The 18,048-nt window shown below is 38.7% G+C and overlaps 1 pseudogene; it reads left to right on the top strand.

The window, feature by feature from the left end:
* The first annotated feature begins 6,031 nt into the window (after nucleotides 1-6,031).
* On the top strand, nucleotides 6,032-6,130 carry LOC114095222 (U6 spliceosomal RNA; annotated as a pseudogene).
* Nucleotides 6,131-18,048: the final 11,918 nt, after the last annotated feature.

Below are 18,048 nucleotides of genomic sequence, written 5' to 3'. Positions count from 1 at the left end.
CACAAAGTAAAAATAAAGGAGTGAAAATTAAAAAAAAAATGGCTGTAAATGTCACAAGTGTGGTTCACCCACTCAGGAAACCCATGAGGGGCAGCATAGGCTGGGTTTAGTTGAACAGTCAATGCTAAACTAAGTCGGCAAGTAGAATAGATACTTCCTTTCAGTCTTTTCTGACACAGCTCACACCACTGCATCAAGTTACCTTGTGAACTTTAGCCTCTTGGAATTAAGCAAGGTGGTCCAGTTGGGTTGGGAAGATCAAGTCAAGTAAATCCTTGGTATGGAGGCAGTCAGACAGCAAGAGAGCCTCAAGCTGGGAGAAGGGAGATGGCTCAGGGTGATCTTATGCACAGATCTTGGGGTTAAGGCTATAGATGAGGAGGGAAGCTTGTATTGTCTGTGCTCAGCTCCTCCCTGCATGATGTCAGTTTAGAGTGCTTATAACAGAGAAAACAGAAAAGGCCACCAATCAGGCATTTTCCATGCAGACCTAGTTGTTAACCTTTTTTCAGCATAGCACAGGGCTTCTACCACCTTGCAGGAAGCTTCCCTTTGCAGGCTCCTGATTCACCTACTTTCCTGATCCCAACCCCACCCATCTACGGTCACTACTTTGTGTGCCCTCCTTGACTTCTTTAGAGCTCCTCTTCCTCACAGTCCAGGGAAGATTGGTTAACACCACTGTGTCAGTTAGGGCTATAGGCTGTACCGGATACCTGACTAAACTGAGTTCATCAATAGGTTTTATTACCTTGTATGATCAATAGTCCAGAGGCAAATTCTCATTCTGATATGGGACTCTGGGTTAGCTCTTCTGATTCTCTTGACTTTACTCTCATGGCTGCCAGATATTGCCACAAGCTCCAGAAACCAGGTCTAGCAGATGAATGCAGGTGGAATGAGGTGAGGCAGGCCCATTCCTGGTGCTGGGCATATTGACACCTGACCCTGAGCAGAATGGAAGTCCTGTGGGCAAGGAGGAAGTCAGCACTGGTTCATAGGAATAAGAAAGTGTCTGCCTCACCCCCAGGAGCTCACGAGGCCAGGAGCTGTCCCAGGGGCCTCTCCAACACAGAATACCAGGAAAGTGAGCCTGAGCCTGCCTGCAGGGTGTGGCTTTAGGTTTCACTGGCCTCTGGATGATAGAACCATTATTGAGTATTGAGAACCCATGATGGACCCAGCCCTGGGACTCAGAACCTGCAGAAGACCCACAAGTTCTGCTCTTATGGGATCTGCCTCTTAGAAGATGGCAATGGCACTTAACCCTAAACAAATAAAATGGGAAGTGTTTTCCAATAGTGACAGTCTCTGTATTAGTCAGATTTTTGTTGCTGTGACAAAAATGCCTGACAAAAACTTAGAGAAGAAAAAGCTTATTTAGGGCTCACGGTTTCAGAGGTTCATTTCGTGGTTGGCCAACTTCAATGCTCTAGGTCTGAATGATACAGAGTATCCTGGAAGAAGGGTATAGTAGAGGATAGCTATTCAGCTCAAGGCAACTGGGAAGCAGAGTCAGAGTGGGAGGAGCAAAGGACTAAATATATAATCTCAAGGTACTCCCACTACCTCCAGCCATACTCCACCTGCCTACATTTACCACACAGTAATCAGTTCAAATTATTAATCCACTGATTAGGTCCACAGATCTCATAATCTAGTCATTTCACCTTCTACATTAAAATGGAAGCTATTGGGGATCATCTTATATCCAAACCATAACAGTCTCCAAGTGACATTTGGGCTGAGAAAGGAAATTGGATGTTGACCAGATACCTTGCTTTCATGATATTTATTCTCCCACACTCAGGAGAAGTAGCCTGAGGTCCAGGACACTGGACTTCAGGAGTTCTGGCTCTCTTGGACAGAGAACAGAGTTTTCCCCTCTGGGAACCACATCTTCTTGGCTCTATAACAAAATAAAATCTCTTTTGAATAATAGGATTTCTCATCTAATCCTTTGGAGTCAAGTGGCATCTTATCTGTTTTATAGGAGTGGACACAGAAGTTTTCAGGGAATAAATTGCTCGTCCGTAGTAGCTAATAGGAGTCCCACCAGCTCCCCAGAGCCTTGTCTTCTGCCTGAAGTACCATTGAGAGAGCTGGAGAATGGGTTCCTTAGTGCTCTATCCCCAAAGGGAAAGATGTAGCTCCAGTCTCTCTAGGCAGCTGCTGGCATCTGAGTATTTTCAACTTCATCTTCTGCTCTTCATTAAAAAAAAAAAAAAAAAAGCTTAAGGTATAATGTCCACACAATAATATCCACCTTTTGCTGGGTGCAGTGGCACACACCTGTAATACTAGAGGCTTGGGAGGCTGAGCCAGGAATAACCCAAGTTCAAAGCCAGCCTCAGCAACTGAACAAGGCCCTAGGCAACTTAGTGAGACCCTGTCTCAAAATAGAAAATAAAAAGGAGTGGGGATGTGGCTCAGTGGTTAGGTGTCCCTGGGTTCAATCCCTGGTAGAAAAAAAAAATCTGTTTTTAAGTACACAGTTTGATGATCTTTGTCAAATGTATATGGTGATATAACAGTCATCACCACCAAGACAATATTTCTATCACCCCCAAATCCCCTCAGGCCCACCCCTTTGGAAACACTTGATCTGTTTGCTTTCCCTTTTGTTTTTTGACCTTTCCCAGAATTCTCTATAAGTGGAATCGTCATGTACAGAACTTCTGAGTGTGGCTTCTTTCCCTTGGCATGAGCTTTGCATAGATCAGGAGTATATTAGTCTTCCCCCTGCCTATTGCTGAGCAATGTGTGTCTACAGTTGGGTTGTTTTCAGGCTTTGGCTATCATGAGGGAGGCTTCTGTAAACATTCCAATACATATGTGTGTCTTCATTTTGGAAAGATAAATGTCTGGAATAGTATTGTAGGTAAATGTATATTTGACTGAAGAAGAAATTGCCAAAGTGGTTTACCATTTGTCACTTCCACCAGAAATGTTTAAAGATTCTAGTTGCTTCACACACATGTTCCCCAACTCTTGGTTTTTCCCAGCTTTTAAATGGTAGCCATTCTGAACCGTGTGTAGTAGTACATAATTGTGGTTTTAATTTACATTTCTCTTTTTGACCAATGATGCTGTATATATTTTTGTATCTGTAGTGAGCATTCTTTGGTGAGTTTGTTTATTTGTTAATTGGTTTCTTGTCATTTTATTGAATTTTATGTTCTGTGTATAAGGCATTTTGTCGTGTATGTACTTGCTTATGGGTGTATGGCGCTACATAGATCCTGATAAGCACCCTGGGCCTGAGTCTGTGTTCATTACTATGAACACTGTCCACACTCTCTACTTACAAGACCTATGCCCCAGAATCCTTCATCCATCACCACTCCCTCCGCTATGATGGTTCAGCTTATCTGTCCCTCCTCTAACTCTCAGAACCAGGATAACTCAGTGCTTCAGAGTGGGTCTTAGAAATAGGGTTCAGGATTTAAACTTCATATTAGCGAAGCTGAGAAGAGTAACTAAATTACTTTATCTCTCTGCAACATAAGGACTTCACTGAGGAAAATAAAGATACTTCATAAAGATGTCTTGAGGATCAAATAAATTAGTCCACATAAAAAGTTTAAGACAGTGTCTGACACAGAGTACAGATTCTCCTTGACAGGTATGGGTTTACATCCTGGTAAACCCATCATAGGTGGAAAATGCATTTACCATACTTAACCTACCCATCATAATTGAGCAACACAGCACACTATAGAGTCTCAGTTGTTCCCCATGGAAGCTGTGGTGGTACCTGCAACTGCCCAGGATTATGACAAAGGATTGTACCACTCGCCCAGGGAAAAGATGAAAAATAAAAATTTGAAGTACAATTTCTATTGGATGTGTATCACTTTTATACCACCATAAAGTTGAAAAGTCAAAAGTCCAGCTGTTGTAAGTCAAGGAACATTCTGAATACATGCATATTAAGATCATTATTCTCCTAGCCCCTCTGTCAGTATCCTGACTCCACATCCCTCACACATATTCCCTGACAGCCAACAGAGCCTGTCTATCATCCCTTATTTATTTATTTTGGTACTGGTGATTGAACTCAGAGGCACTCAACCACTGAGCCTCATCTCCAGCCCTACTTTGTATTTTAAGTGTGAGACAAGGTCTCACTGAGTTGCTTAGCACCTCACTTTTGCTGAGGTTGGCTTTGAACTCGTGATCCTCCTGCCTCAATCTCCCAAGATGCTGGGTGTCATCCCCTTATTTAGTAATCCATTGTAAGTCTATCACCAGCCAAAACAGGCACATATTTTTAAAAAACTAGCTGGTTTGGTGTTCTTGTAGGGAGAAAGTTCTTCTACAATTAATAATATTTTTCTGTTGTTATCCACATATTCAGTTTTTTTCTGTCTTCCTAAGTCAATTTTGAAAATTTATGTTATCTGAAAATCTTCCTTTTCCTCTATATTTTTAAAATGCATTGATGTCTTATATATAACTCATATATTTTTCAGCCTTCCTTGTATCTATAATTAAGTCACTTCCTCGTTCCTGAAGTTGTTTATTTGTGTATTTTCTGTTACCCTTGATCAATTACCAAGTGATTATATATTTTATTGGTCTTTTAAAAGAACTGGGTTTGAGATTTCTTAATCAATTTTACTGTTTGTTTTTTTGTGTGGGCAGGGGTAACTGGGGTTGAACTCAGGGGCACTTGACCACTGAGCCACATTCCCAGTCCTATTTTGTATTTTATTTAGAGACAGGGTCTCACTGAGTTGCTTAGTGCCTGGCCATTGCTGAGACTGGCTTTGAACTCTCGATCCTCCTGTCTCCGCCTCTGGGATCACAGACATGCGCCACTGTGCCCAGCTACTGTTGTTTTGTTTGTGTATTTTCTATATAAAATACAAATAGTTTCTACTTTTATCATTACTGATTCCTTTATTCTGATTTTTGTTTTATTTATTTTATCTTCTTTATGTTCAAGCTTTCAGCATCTTGAGAGAATCCTTTGCTCATTGATTTCCCATTTAGTTTCTAGCAAGTGCATATGAGGATGAAAATGTTACTTAAGCATTGCTATGTCTATTATACATATGTTTTCTATTCAGTACATTCATGGTCATTCACTCATAAAGGGTCTATAATCCAATGCTGTGTCCCTCTTTGGCCCAAATGCCACTTACAGAAGTACTTTTCCCTTTCCAAGTGCACAGAATTTTGGGTTGCCCTTTTGTTCATTGCTAATCCTTGGCCAAGCCTCATGTGCCAAGTGGACCCTCTGTGCCTTAAGTCTGAGCCACCTGAAACATTGGTATCTCTCCAGCCACTTTGACACTGTCTTTAGGGACCTCCACCTGAAATGTGCTTCTTACTCATGTACTACAGCCTATGGGAAATTTTCTTAAGAAAGCAAGAATCTCCAGAAAAAATCTATTAATCTCTTTTATGTTTCCTAAAAGTCCCTGTAGCTTTGCCAATTTCAGTTTTTATTAAGTCTTTTGTCTCTTCTGCTAGATGGTAAGCTAAACCCTAGTCACTGTGCTCATTTTGGCAGTGTTATGGGTTAACTATTAGGTGTCCCACAAAAGCTTGTATGTGAGACAATGCAAGAAAACGTAGATGTGAAATGATTGGGTTATGAGACTCTTAACCTAATCAATGCATTAATCCCCTGATAGGGATTAACTAGGTGGTAACTATAGGCAGGCAGGGTGTGGCTAAAGGAGGTGGGTCATTGTGGGTGTGGGTTTGGGATATGTATTTTGTCCCTGAAGAGTGGAGTATTCATTCTCTCTCTCTCTCTCTCTCTCTCTCTCTCTCTCTCTCTCTCTCTCTCTCTCTTTCTCTCTCTCTCTCTCTCTCTCTCCCTCCCTCCCTCCCTCCTGGTGTGATGTCCTGAGCTACCACACACTCTTCTGCTGTGATGTGCTGCCTCACCTGGAGCCATGAGGAATGGAACCAACTTTCTAAGACTGAGACCTCTGAAACCATGAGCCTTGAAATAAACTTTTCCTCCTCTAATTGTTCTTGTCAGGTATTTTGGTCACAACATTGAAAAAGCTGACTGAAGCAGACAACAAGTATTCTAACATTGGAATGAGAGAGATTAGCATAGCTCCTGTGCAAGAATGACATGCAAACTCATGAAGAGTTCTATATTTTTCTGAACATACCTTCCTTAAGAAATTCCAAAAACAAAAAGAAAGAAAATAAAAACTAGTAACTTTCATAAACGCAGACTGAGCATGAACTAGGTACTCAATAATGTTGAAGGAATGAGTGATCTTGTATTCCCTTCCAACTCGTTTTTGGTCACTAATGCATTCATTCTGAGTTTATAAGGGCACACTTTGTTGCTATAACAAATACACTGAAACCAATACCACATAGAATTGTATTTCCCACAACAATCAAATGCAGGTCTTCATCAGCTGGGAGATTCTCCCCTACAGAGTCATTTAGGAATCCAGTCTCCTTCCATTCCATTTTAATGGCTCCACCCATCCCCTAAAGTTGAGTCATTATCTGCATCTAGTCAGGAAAAAAGTATGAAAGAGTTACTCTCTTCTTTAGTGCCTGAATCCCCAAATGGTATGTATCACTTCCACTCATATTCAATGGTGTTTTAGTTAGCTTTGCATTGCTATGACCAAAAGACTTGACAAGAACAATTTAGAAAAAGAAAATTTTATTTTGGCTCATGGTTTCAGAGGTTCAGTTCATAATTGGCTGACTCCATTGCTTTGGGCCCAAGATGAAGCAGAACATCATGATAGAAGTGAGTGGCAGAGGAAGATAGCTCAGGACATGACAGCTAGTAAGCAGAGAGCTCTGTTCATCAGGGACAAAATGCCCCAGTGACCTACTTCTTTCCTCCAGTCATGCCCTTCCTGCCTACAATTACCACCCATTAATTCATTCAAATTATTAATCTAGCAAATGGATTAATCCACTGATTGTGTTGCAGCTCTCATAATTTAACAATATCTCCTCTGAACACTCCTGCATTGTTTTACACATGAATTCTCAGGGATTACCTTAAATACAAACCATAACATTCTGTTCCTGGCCCCCAAAATCTCATGCCCACTGCACAGTGCAAAATATATTTAATTCATTTCCAAGCACCCCCACAATCTTAACAGTTTGAGCATTTCCCAAAAGTCCAAATCCAAAATCTCATCTGAGACTCAAGGCAAACTCTTAGCTATGAGCACCTGTACAGATCAAAAACAAGTTACATATACTCAACATATGATGGTAGAGTAAACATTTCCATTCCAAAAGGTAGATATAGGGGTATAGAAAGACAGGATAGGACCAAAGCAAGAGAGAAATCCAGATGAGCAAATAAGTCCTGTAGTTCCACATCTAACATCTGGGGCTCATGACATCCTGAGCCCACATGGACTCTCCCTTGGATTGTTTCTGCTTGATTTCTGCAGATTTCCTCAGTAGACATTCCATGTTTCAGGAAATCCTTGGCACCTTTAGTTTTCTTTATATATCTTCACATATTGCCCTCTCAGGGGCTGCCTATAGGGATTCTGACCCTGTTACGCTCTGCCTGCCCTCCCAGACTTTCCTTCAAAATCTCAGTGGAAGCCAGATGTGGTGGCTCACACCTATAATCCTGGCGACTCAAATGGCTGAGGCGGGAAGATCACAAGTTCAAAGCCAACCTCAACAACTTGGCAAAGCCCTAAGCAACTTAGCAAAAACCTGTCTCAAAAATAAATAAATAAGGTCTAGGGATGTGGCTCAGTGGTTAAGTGACCCGGGGTTCAATCTGCAGTATAAAAACACAAAACAAACCTCAGTGGAAGGCTCCATAACCCCTTGACTCCAGTATCCTGCATTCCTGTAAAACAGCCCCATGCGGATGATGCCAAAGTGTGTTGCCATCTTGAGCAGTAGCCAGGCCTCCTGGAACCATGGTTTCGGGGCATCTGAGCGCCTTAGTAGCCAAGCATGATCAAACAACTTCCTAGGCCACTCTGTGCAAGCAGGCTGCCCCCCATGGTCTTTTCTCAAAGGAATTTTTACATCTACACCCTTGAATATACAATATGTATGTCCTTGCCAAGACCAGAGACACTCTTAAGCCATCTTTCCTATTGTCTCTCCTATTTACAAATCACTTAGCAACTCTTTAGTGCCTGTAAAATTTTAAACAACCATAACTTTCTTGGCCCCAGCTTTATACTAACTAACTTTTGTTATTTGCTTTACACTCACTTTTCTGGTCAAATTGCAAGTTTTTCAAATCTTTTCACTATGCTTTCTGCTCCTCTCAATAAACTTGGCTAAAAGCCACTAGCAATGTACATGTACTGCCTGAATGCTGTGCTGCCTTGAAATTTCTTCCACCAGATTAATTAATCCATCACTTTAAGTTCAGTCTCACAGAAAGTCTCAGATCATAGGCAAAATGTAGACAATTTTGCCAGAATGTAACATGAGTGTCCTCTGGTCCAAGTTTCAATAGAGCTTTTCTGTTCCTCTAAAACTATCATGAGCCTTACTGTTCATATTCCTATCAGCATTCTGGTCTTCTCAGTTCCCACCAAAATTGCTCATTAAGGTCTGCTTACTATATTCTAAGGTTTCACCAGCCTGCATCTCCAAACTTTTCCAAATTCCTCCCACAAATGAGTTCCAAATGCTTCCAATCCACATGGTTTATTTAGTCACAGCAGTGACCCCACTTCTGGTACCAATTTCTGCGTTAATTCTGGAAGAGTGTAGGAGCTGGACTCTGATGTCCTCAGGCACTCACAGCAGCAATCAAAGCACCTTCTCAAGAAGAATCAAGTTTGCATCTACATCAGATTCTTCATTCTTCCACATGCCAATCATTCCTAAAACACCCTCACTGACAAACCCAGAAACCTCTTAATCTTAAGCATTTCTTAATCCAATCAAGTTTGACAATACAGATAGACTATCATGAATAGATTCATCTCACTTCAAGGGAGGAAGAAAAACACAGAAGCTTGCCATCCAGGTGCTCAGCATTGCAATCACAGTGGGGAAAAAATGTCATGGATCTGGGTCCACAGCTAGCAACCTCTTCCACAGTCCACTCCACCATGTGACTCAATCCACCCATGTATTTCCTTCTTACACACAGAATACACAACCCCTCATGCAGTCTCTGCATCCAAGACAAAGTCTAAGATGGGGGGCAAGAAGAAGTTCTCAAATAATGCTATTTTGTGAATTAAAAATGAGTCACCCAACCACCATGGAAAAGAGGATTATGGGCAGGGTGTCTATGTTAGCTTTCCATAATCAACTTATAAAGAGAACTTATAAAGAGAAAAGGTTTATTTTGGCTCATGGTTTTATAAATTTTAGTTTATGATCAATTAGCCCCATTTCTTTGGGCCTGCAGCAGCACATCATAATAAAAATATACAGAGTTAAGCAAAATTGCTCATTTCATGGATGGAATGCAAAAGAGAGAGGAAGAGGAAGAGACTGGGTTCATAAAATCCCCTTTAAAGATATACCTCCAATGACCTAAAGGCTTCCCTCCAGACCATGCTTTCTAAAGATGCAGCACCTCCCAATAGCACCACCCTGGGAAATAAAACTTTACCATGCGAACTTTGGTGCTCACTTAAGGTTCAAATTATAACAGTATCTTCTTTTTAAAAAACCATTTGGCTTTGTGTGGTGGCACATGGGAGGCAGAGGCAGGAGGATCACAAATTTGAGGCCAATCTCAGCAGCTTAGCAAGATCCTTAATAATTTACAACCTTTCTCAAATTATAAAAAGGACCACGGATGTATCCAGCACTCCACCCCACCCCCCAAAAATCTTCCATTTAGTAAGAGAAAGGATGGGAAACAAAATGCTTCCATAGCAATGATAAAAATCTCACTTAACAGGCAGGAGGACCCCCACCCCTTGCCAGATTGAGCATGTTTCTTGAAAGGAATCTGGATCTACCTCCACAGTGAACCCAAATGTCCACTGTCCTCTGCAGCCTCAGCCCCACATTTTGGGAGATCCTTTTACTACCACCTACATGATGATCTGAAGTTCAGACTATCCTTCCACAATCTACTTCCACCTGGTAAGTTTTGGGGAGCCCAAGAATTACTTTGTGGCTTGAGCACTCAAAGGCTTTTTCAAGCCAAGCTTGTGGGATTTTCCTCTTAAAAATTTAGTAGGCATCTCATCTCTTTGCTCATGGGGAGCAAAATGTACCAATAACTACCACAAAAATTCTCTCCTAGATTGGTTTTTATGCCCACTTTATTTCTTTTTTTGTTAGTCCCTATGCTCCCTTAACTTACTGGTAGGGACTTTAAGGCTTCTGAAACAAGATTAAGGTGAACAGTCCCTTCAAATTAATCTTCACCATAGCATTGAGTCTCTTTGTTTACTGAGATTTCTGAATGGGCCCTTGCCAGAAGTTTCCTTAGGCTTATGTCTAATTTTGAAAGAATCCAGAATTAATTACCTACTCTAACTCTGTCCATGTAGTGTCTGCAACTATGCAAGGCACAGTAAATAGTGTTGAATGAGTGGAACACACAAGTTTTGTACTAGAAATTCTAGCCAGAGCAATTAGGCAAGAGAAGAAAATAAATTGCTCTGGCTAGAATTTCTAGTACCACTGAGTGGCAATTCCATTTGAAGAAGAAAAAATTTGCTTTTACTCTGAAAATAGGCCAGCTTGTTAGTCATCCTCCTTTTTAAACTTAGGATGAAATATGTGTACCATAAAATTTGCCATTATAACCATTTAAAATGTACAATTCAGAGCCAGGCATGGTGGCAAACACCTATAAATCCCAGCAACTGGGAGGCTGAAGCAGGAGGATTGCAAGTTTGAGACTAGCTTAGGCAACTTAGTGAGGCATGCCTCAAAATAAAATAAAATATAAAAGGGCTGCAGATATACCTTAGTCATAGAACACTTCTGGGTTCAATCCCCAGTATTGGGGTGAGGCATTAAGGTACCATTAAGGTACCATTCAGAGTTACTAAGTACACTCAAAATATTGTGCAACTATCACCCCTGTTTCTAAAACTATTTCATCATCCCATTCAGAAACTCAGTAACTCCCCATTCCCCCACCCCCATGTCCCTAGTAGCCACTATTTTGCTTTCTATTTCTGTGAATTCACTTTTTTTTGGGGGGGGGGGTACTAAGGTTTGAGCCCAGGGGAACTCTACCACTGAACTACATCTGCAACCCTTTTGATGTTTTGTTTTGAAGCATGATCTCACCTCTCCAGTCACAGAATTTCAGCAGGGCCTGGAGGGAGGTGAGGGGCACAGAAAGATGCTACTTGACTCTGGTCTGGCTTTGGGGATCAGGCTGTACCGTGGGTACTAGATATGGAGGTTGCCTGCTTCTCCAGGCAAATTCATAGATAAATAGCATTCCATTGTATGTATAATTTGAAGTCAGGTATTGTGATGACCCCAGAAATGCTGTGTGTGTGAGTGTGTGTGTGTGTATGTATGTGTGTTTAGAATTCATTTGGCTATTCTGGTTTTTTTATTCTTCCAAATGAAGTTTAGAATTGTTTTCTCTAGTTCTTTGAAAAATGTCATTGATATCTTGATGGGCATTGCATTGAATCTGTATGTTGCTTTTGTTAGTATGGCCATTTTAACAATATTAATTCAGCCTATTCATGAACATAGGATATCTTTCCATCCTCTTGTGTCTTCTTCAATTTCTTTCTTAACATTCTATAATTTTCATTGTAGAGGTCTTTTACCTTTTAGGTGCTTTAGATTTATTGCTAGATATTTTATTAATTTTTTGAAGCTATTGTGAATAGGATTGTTTTCTTGATTTCTTTCTCAGCAGATTTATTATTGGTAAACAGGAAAGCTATTGACTTTTGTATGTTGGTTTTGTAACCTGATATTTTGATGGATCTGTTATTAGGTGAAGGTCTTGTGGTAGACCTTTTTGGATCTTCTAAGTATAGGATCATATCATCTGCAAACAGTGATAATTTGACTTCTTCCTTTCCTAATTTTTTATCTCTTTTATTTTCTTCTCTTGCCTAATTGCTCTGACTAGAATTTCTAGTACCATATCGAATAGGAGTGGTTGAAAATGGACATCCTTGTCTTGTAGATTTTTAAATAATGCTTTCAGTTTTGTCCATTCACTTGATATTGGCTTTAGGTTTGTCATATATAGCCTTTATGATGTTGAGATAAGTTCCTTCTATCCCTATAGTTTCTTCAGTGTTTTTATCATGAATGGGTGCTGAGTTTTGACAAAGGATTTCTCTGTTTCTATTGAGATGACCATGTGAATTTTGTCTTAATTATTCATTTGGTAAATGACATTTATTCACTTGCATATGTTAAACAATCCTTGCAACTCTAGAATAAAATCAACTTGGTCATGATGTAATTTTCTTAATATGTTGATGAATATGATTTGCTAATATTTTATTAAGGATTTTTGCATCTAAGTTCATCAAGGATAGTGGTCTATATATATTTTTTAATTGATGTGTTCCTATCTGGTTTTGGTATCAGGATGATACTAGTTTCATGAATGAATTTGAAAGTGTCCCCTTTATGTTTCATGGAATAATTTGAGGAAAATTGACATTAGGTCAACCTTTAAAGGTCTGGTGGAATTCAGCTGGGAATTCATCTGTTCCAGGATTTTCTTTGTTGGAAGACTTTATTACTGATTTTATCTCATCATTAGAATGTTTTTAGGTTTTCTGTACCCTGTAGATTCAATTTTGGCAGGTTATATGGTGTCTAAGACTGTATCCATTTTTTCTGGGTTTTCTAATTCATTGGAGTATAAGTTTTCAAAAGAGTCCCTAAGAATCCTCTGGATTTCTGTGATGTCTGTGGTGATTTCTACTTTTTTATATATAATTTTATTAATTTGAGTCATCTCTCTGTTTCTCTCAGTTAGTTCTGTTAAGGGTTTATTTAACTTTTGAAAGACCCAACTCTTTATTTTGTTGATCCTTTTTGTATTATTATTTTATTCTCTGTTTCATTGATTTCAGCTCTGATGTTAATTGTTTTCTTCCTTCTGATGGTTTTGGAATTGGTTTTTCGTTGTGTTTTGAGGAACTTGAGATATATCATTAGATTGCTTTTTTGGAATCTTTCTGATTTTCTTATGTAGGCATTCATAGCTATAAACTTTCCTCTTAGAACTGCCTTAATAATTTTCCAGAGGTTCTGGTATGTTGTATCATGATTCTTATTTGACTCTAAGAATTTTTAAGTTTCTCCTCTGATTTCTTCTAACACCCATTCTTCATTCATAAGTACATTGTTCAATCTCCATGTGTTCATATGGTTTCTAAAGTTTTTTTCGGGGGTGGAAGGGGGGTGAGTATTGATTTCTATCCCATTATGATCAGATAAGATGCAAGGTATTAAATTTTTCTGGATTTCCCAAGAGTTGCTTTGTGTCCTAAATTATGGTCTATTTTAGAAAAGTTTCCATGAGCAGCTAAAAAGAAAGCGAATTTGGCTATTGTTGGATAAAAGTCTATAGATGTTTGTTAGGTTCATTTGATTTATAATATTTTTTTAGGTCTGAAGAGTTTTTACTGAGTTTTTCTGGATGACCTATCTATTACTGAGAGTGGTGTGTTGAAATAACCCAGTATTATTGTACTGGTGTTTATCTGATGTTTTATTCAAGTAGTGTCTGTTTTGTGTAATTAAGTGCACCAATGTTTGGGCATAAATATTTGCTCTCATTATATCTTTTCAAAAAACATCTTTAGTTGTAGATGGACACAATACCTGTATTTTACTTACTTATTTACTTACTTGTTTACTTATTTATTTTTGTGGTGCCAGGGATCAAACACAGTGCCTCACACATTCTAGGCAAGTGCTCTACCACTGAAGGCAAGTGTTCTACTTGTTGCATTGTTTGTTAATTTGGCCTTATTTGTTCTTCTGATTTAATTTTGGCTTGAAGTCTGCTTTGTCAAACATGAGAATACTTGCTTATGATTGTTTTCAGTCTCAATTTGCATGATATATAATTTTTTATGATATATCAATTTTAATCCTTTTACTTTGAGCCTATGATTGTCTTTGCCTATGAGTCTCTTGCAAACAACGTATCATTGGGTGACTCTGTCTTTTAATCAGACAGACAATTTATATTTGTTGCTATTATAGACAGATGTTTATTTCTGCCATTTTGATTTATTTCTAATGTTTAATTTGGTCCTGTTTCTCATTTGCTTAGCTTCTCTTCAAATAAGATTTATCTGTTCTTGAGCTCTGTGGTTTGTTTTAATTTCTTCTGTGTATAGTATTTTCTTAAGTATATTCTGTGGAGCTTAGTGGTCATTAATTCTTTTGATTTCCACTTATCTTGGAAGATGTATATTTCCACTTCAATTCCAAAGAATAGCTTTCTTGAATAAAGAAATCTTGGTTGACAGCTATTTTCTTTCAAGTCTTGAAACACATCTTTATAAGCCCTCCTTGGTTTTCAAGTTTGTGCTGAGAAATCACAAGTAATTCTGATTGGTTTGCCTCAAAGATGTAACCTGATGTTTTCTCTTGAAGCTTTAAAAATTCTATTATTGTTCTGTATGTTAATAATTATAATGTGTCATGGGGATGTCTTTTTTGGTCTTGTCTGTTTGGGTTCTGAATGCCTCCTGTAACTGGATGTTTATCTCATTTTAAGGTTTGGAAATTTTTCTGTTATTATATTCCTGGAGAGTTTATCCTGGCCATTAGCCTGCAACTCACAACCTTATTTTATTCCAACAGCTCTTAAAAAATTGGTTTCTTAATATTGTCCCACATTTCTTGTATATTCTGGTCATGGTTACTTATTTTCTTTCTTAATTTTTTATTTTTTGGTGCTGGTGATTGAACACAGAGGCATTTTACCACTGAGCCACATCCCCTGCCCCCCTACCCTCAAACTTTTTGAGACAGGGTGTCTCTAAGTTGCTGAGTTGCCAAGGATGGCCTCAAACATATGATTCTCCTGCCCCATCATCTAAGTAGCTGGGATTACAGGCATGTGTCATTGCATCTGGTTCTTATTTTCTTTAATACTTCCTGAATGTTCATAGCTGATCACTTTGTCTTCCAGCTCTGAGATTCTGTCTGAGACATGATCTACTTTATTAGAGAGACTTTTATCTGAACATTTTATTTGACAACTGTGTCTTTCATTTCCAAGATTTCTATTTGTTTCTTTTTCAATATCTCTATGTCCTTATTGAATTTCTCATATATATCTTATACTGTGCCATCTGTGACCCACACAGCTAAACTAGAGGTCACTCAAGTAAAATTCCTAAGGCATCAAAATAAAACATGCCATGCTCCCTCTCCCTATCCCACTATGAGTCAGTCACCTTATATCAGAGAAAACATTCACCATTTGTTTTTTGGGGATTGGCTAACTTCACTTTGCATTATCTTCTCCAACTGCATCCATTTACCTACAAATGCCATGATTTTATTCTCTTTTAGTGCTGAGTAATATTCCATAGTATATATATGCCACATTTTTTAAATCCATTCATCTATTGAAGGGCATCTAGGTTGGTTCCACAGCTTAGCTATTGTGAATTGTAGAGCCCATCATTCTTCAAGTCAAGTTTATGCTGTGCCCTTGCATAATGGAAAGGGCAAGAAAGCTCTCTGAGCTTCATTTATAAGGCACTAATCCTATTCAAAGGACTCTGCCCCTCTGAATTAACTAATTACCTCCTAAAGGCCCCACCTTCTAACACCAACACATTTGATATTAGGATTTAACACATGAATTTTGAGAGGGCACAAACATTCAGACCGTAGCACTTTCCAATTTACCCATTTTCCTTCCCTAATTGCTTGGGTTAGAAATTGCATATTATGTTGAATAGAAGTGGAAAAAGTGGTTTTGTTCCTGGTCTTATGCAAGAAAATTTTAAGTCTGAGTATGTTGCTAACTGTGGAATTTTCACATATTACTTTTATCATGTTGAGGAAATTTCCTTCTAGGGATTATGTGTGTGTGTGTGTGTGTGTGTGTGTGTGCGCGCGCGCGCGCACATGTGGTCACAAGTGTGCTGGAGATTGAACTGAGAGGTAAGGGGCTTTTTACAACTGTGTGCATCTTCAGCCTTTTTCTTTTTTATTTTGAGACAGAATCTCATTAAGTTGCTGAGGTTCTCACTAAATTGCTGAGACCAGCCTTGAACTTGTGACTCTCCTGCCTGAGCCTCCTGAATCACTGGGATTACAGATGTGTTTCACTGGGCCCAGGTCTAGAGTGTTTTGATCGTGACACAGAGTTGGATTTTGTCAGATGCTTTTTCTGAATAGGTTGATATGATCATGTAGTTTCTTTCTCTTATTCTAATAATGGATTGATTTTTGTATATTGAGTCACCTTCGCACTGCTGGGATAAATTCTACTTGATCATGATATATAATTCTTTCAATGTGCTGAAGAATTTTGTTTGCTGGTATTTTATTGAAAATTTTTGCATCTAGATTCATGAGAAAGTTGGCCTATAGTTTTCTTATAGTATCATTGCCTGGCTTCAATATCAAAACAATGCTAACCTTGTAGAATGAATCAAGAAGTGTTTCTTCTCTTCAGTTTTTTTGGAGGAGTTTGAGAGGATTGGAGTTGATTCTTTTTTAAATGTTTAGTAGAATTCACCAGTGAAGTCATCTGGGATTTTCTTTGTTGATAAGAGTTTTGATTACTTATTCAATTTCTTTATTACTTGTTATTAGTCTAATCAGATTTTCTAGTTCATCCTGAATTATTTTTGGTAGTTCATATGTTTTCAGAACTTTTCCAGTAATTACAGTGGTTCAAAGTATTCTTTTATAATTCTTTATATTTCTGTAAAGTTGATAATAATGTCTACTCTTTCACTTACAATTTTGGTAATTTGAATTCTCCCCTCCCCCATCATAATCTAGATAAAGTTTTGTCAATTTTGTTGATCATTTCAAAGAGCCACTTTTGGTCTTACTAATTTTTCTGTATTGTTTTTCTATTCTCTATTTCCTTTATATCTACTCTAATTTGTATTATTTCCTTCCTTCAGCTAGCATTGGATTTAGTTTTCTTTTCTTTTTCTATTTTTTTTATTATTAGTTGTTCAAAACATTACAAAGCTTTTGACATATCATATTTCATACATTTGATTCAAGTGGATTATGAACTCCCATTTTTACCCCATATACAGATTGCAGAATCACATCGGTTACACATCCACGTTTTTACATACTGCCATACTAGTGTCTGTTGTATTCTTCTGCCCTTCCTATCCTCTACTATCCCCCCTCCCCTCCCCTCCCCTCCTATCTTCTCTCTCTACCCCATCTACTGTAATTCATTTCGCTCTCTTGTTTTTTTCCCCTTTCCCCTCACTTCCTCTTATATGTAATTTTGTATAACAATGAGGGTCTCCTTCCATTTCCATGCAATTTCCCTTCTCTCTCCCTTTCCCTCCCACCTCTCATCCCTGATTAATGGTGATCTTCTTCTCATGCTCTTCCTCCCTGCTCTGTTCTTAGTTGCCCTCCTTATATCAAAGAAGGTATTTGGCATTTGTTTTTTAGGGATTGGCTAGCTTCACTTAGCATAATCTGCTCTAATGCCATCCATTTCCCTGCAAATGCCATGATTTTGTCATTTTTTAGTGCTAAGTAATACTCCATTGTGTATAAATGCCACATTTTTTTTTATCCATTCATCTATTGAAGGGCATCTAGGTTGGTTCCACAGTCTAGCTATTGTGAATTGTGTTGCTATGAACATCGATATAGCTGTATCCCTATAATACACTCTTTTAAGATCTTTGGGGAATAGTCCCAGAAGGGGAATAGCTGGGTCAAATGGTGGTTCTATTCCCACCTTTCCGAGGAATCTCCATACTGCTTTCCAAATTGGCCGCACCAATTTGCAGTCCCACCAGCAATGTACAAGTGTACCCTTTTCCCCACATCCTTGCCAGCACTTATTGTTGTTTGACTTCATAATGGCTGCCATTCTTACTGCAGTGAGATGGTATCTTAGGGTGGTTTTAATTTGCATTTCTCTGACTGCTAGAGATGGTG

The sequence above is a fragment of the Marmota flaviventris genome, chromosome 1 (genome assembly GCF_047511675.1).
Source record: "Marmota flaviventris isolate mMarFla1 chromosome 1, mMarFla1.hap1, whole genome shotgun sequence".
Taxonomy (NCBI): domain Eukaryota; kingdom Metazoa; phylum Chordata; class Mammalia; order Rodentia; family Sciuridae; genus Marmota; species Marmota flaviventris.
The sequence above is the reverse complement of the archived record's forward strand: the minus strand, read 5'-3'. Positions and strand labels throughout refer to the sequence as shown.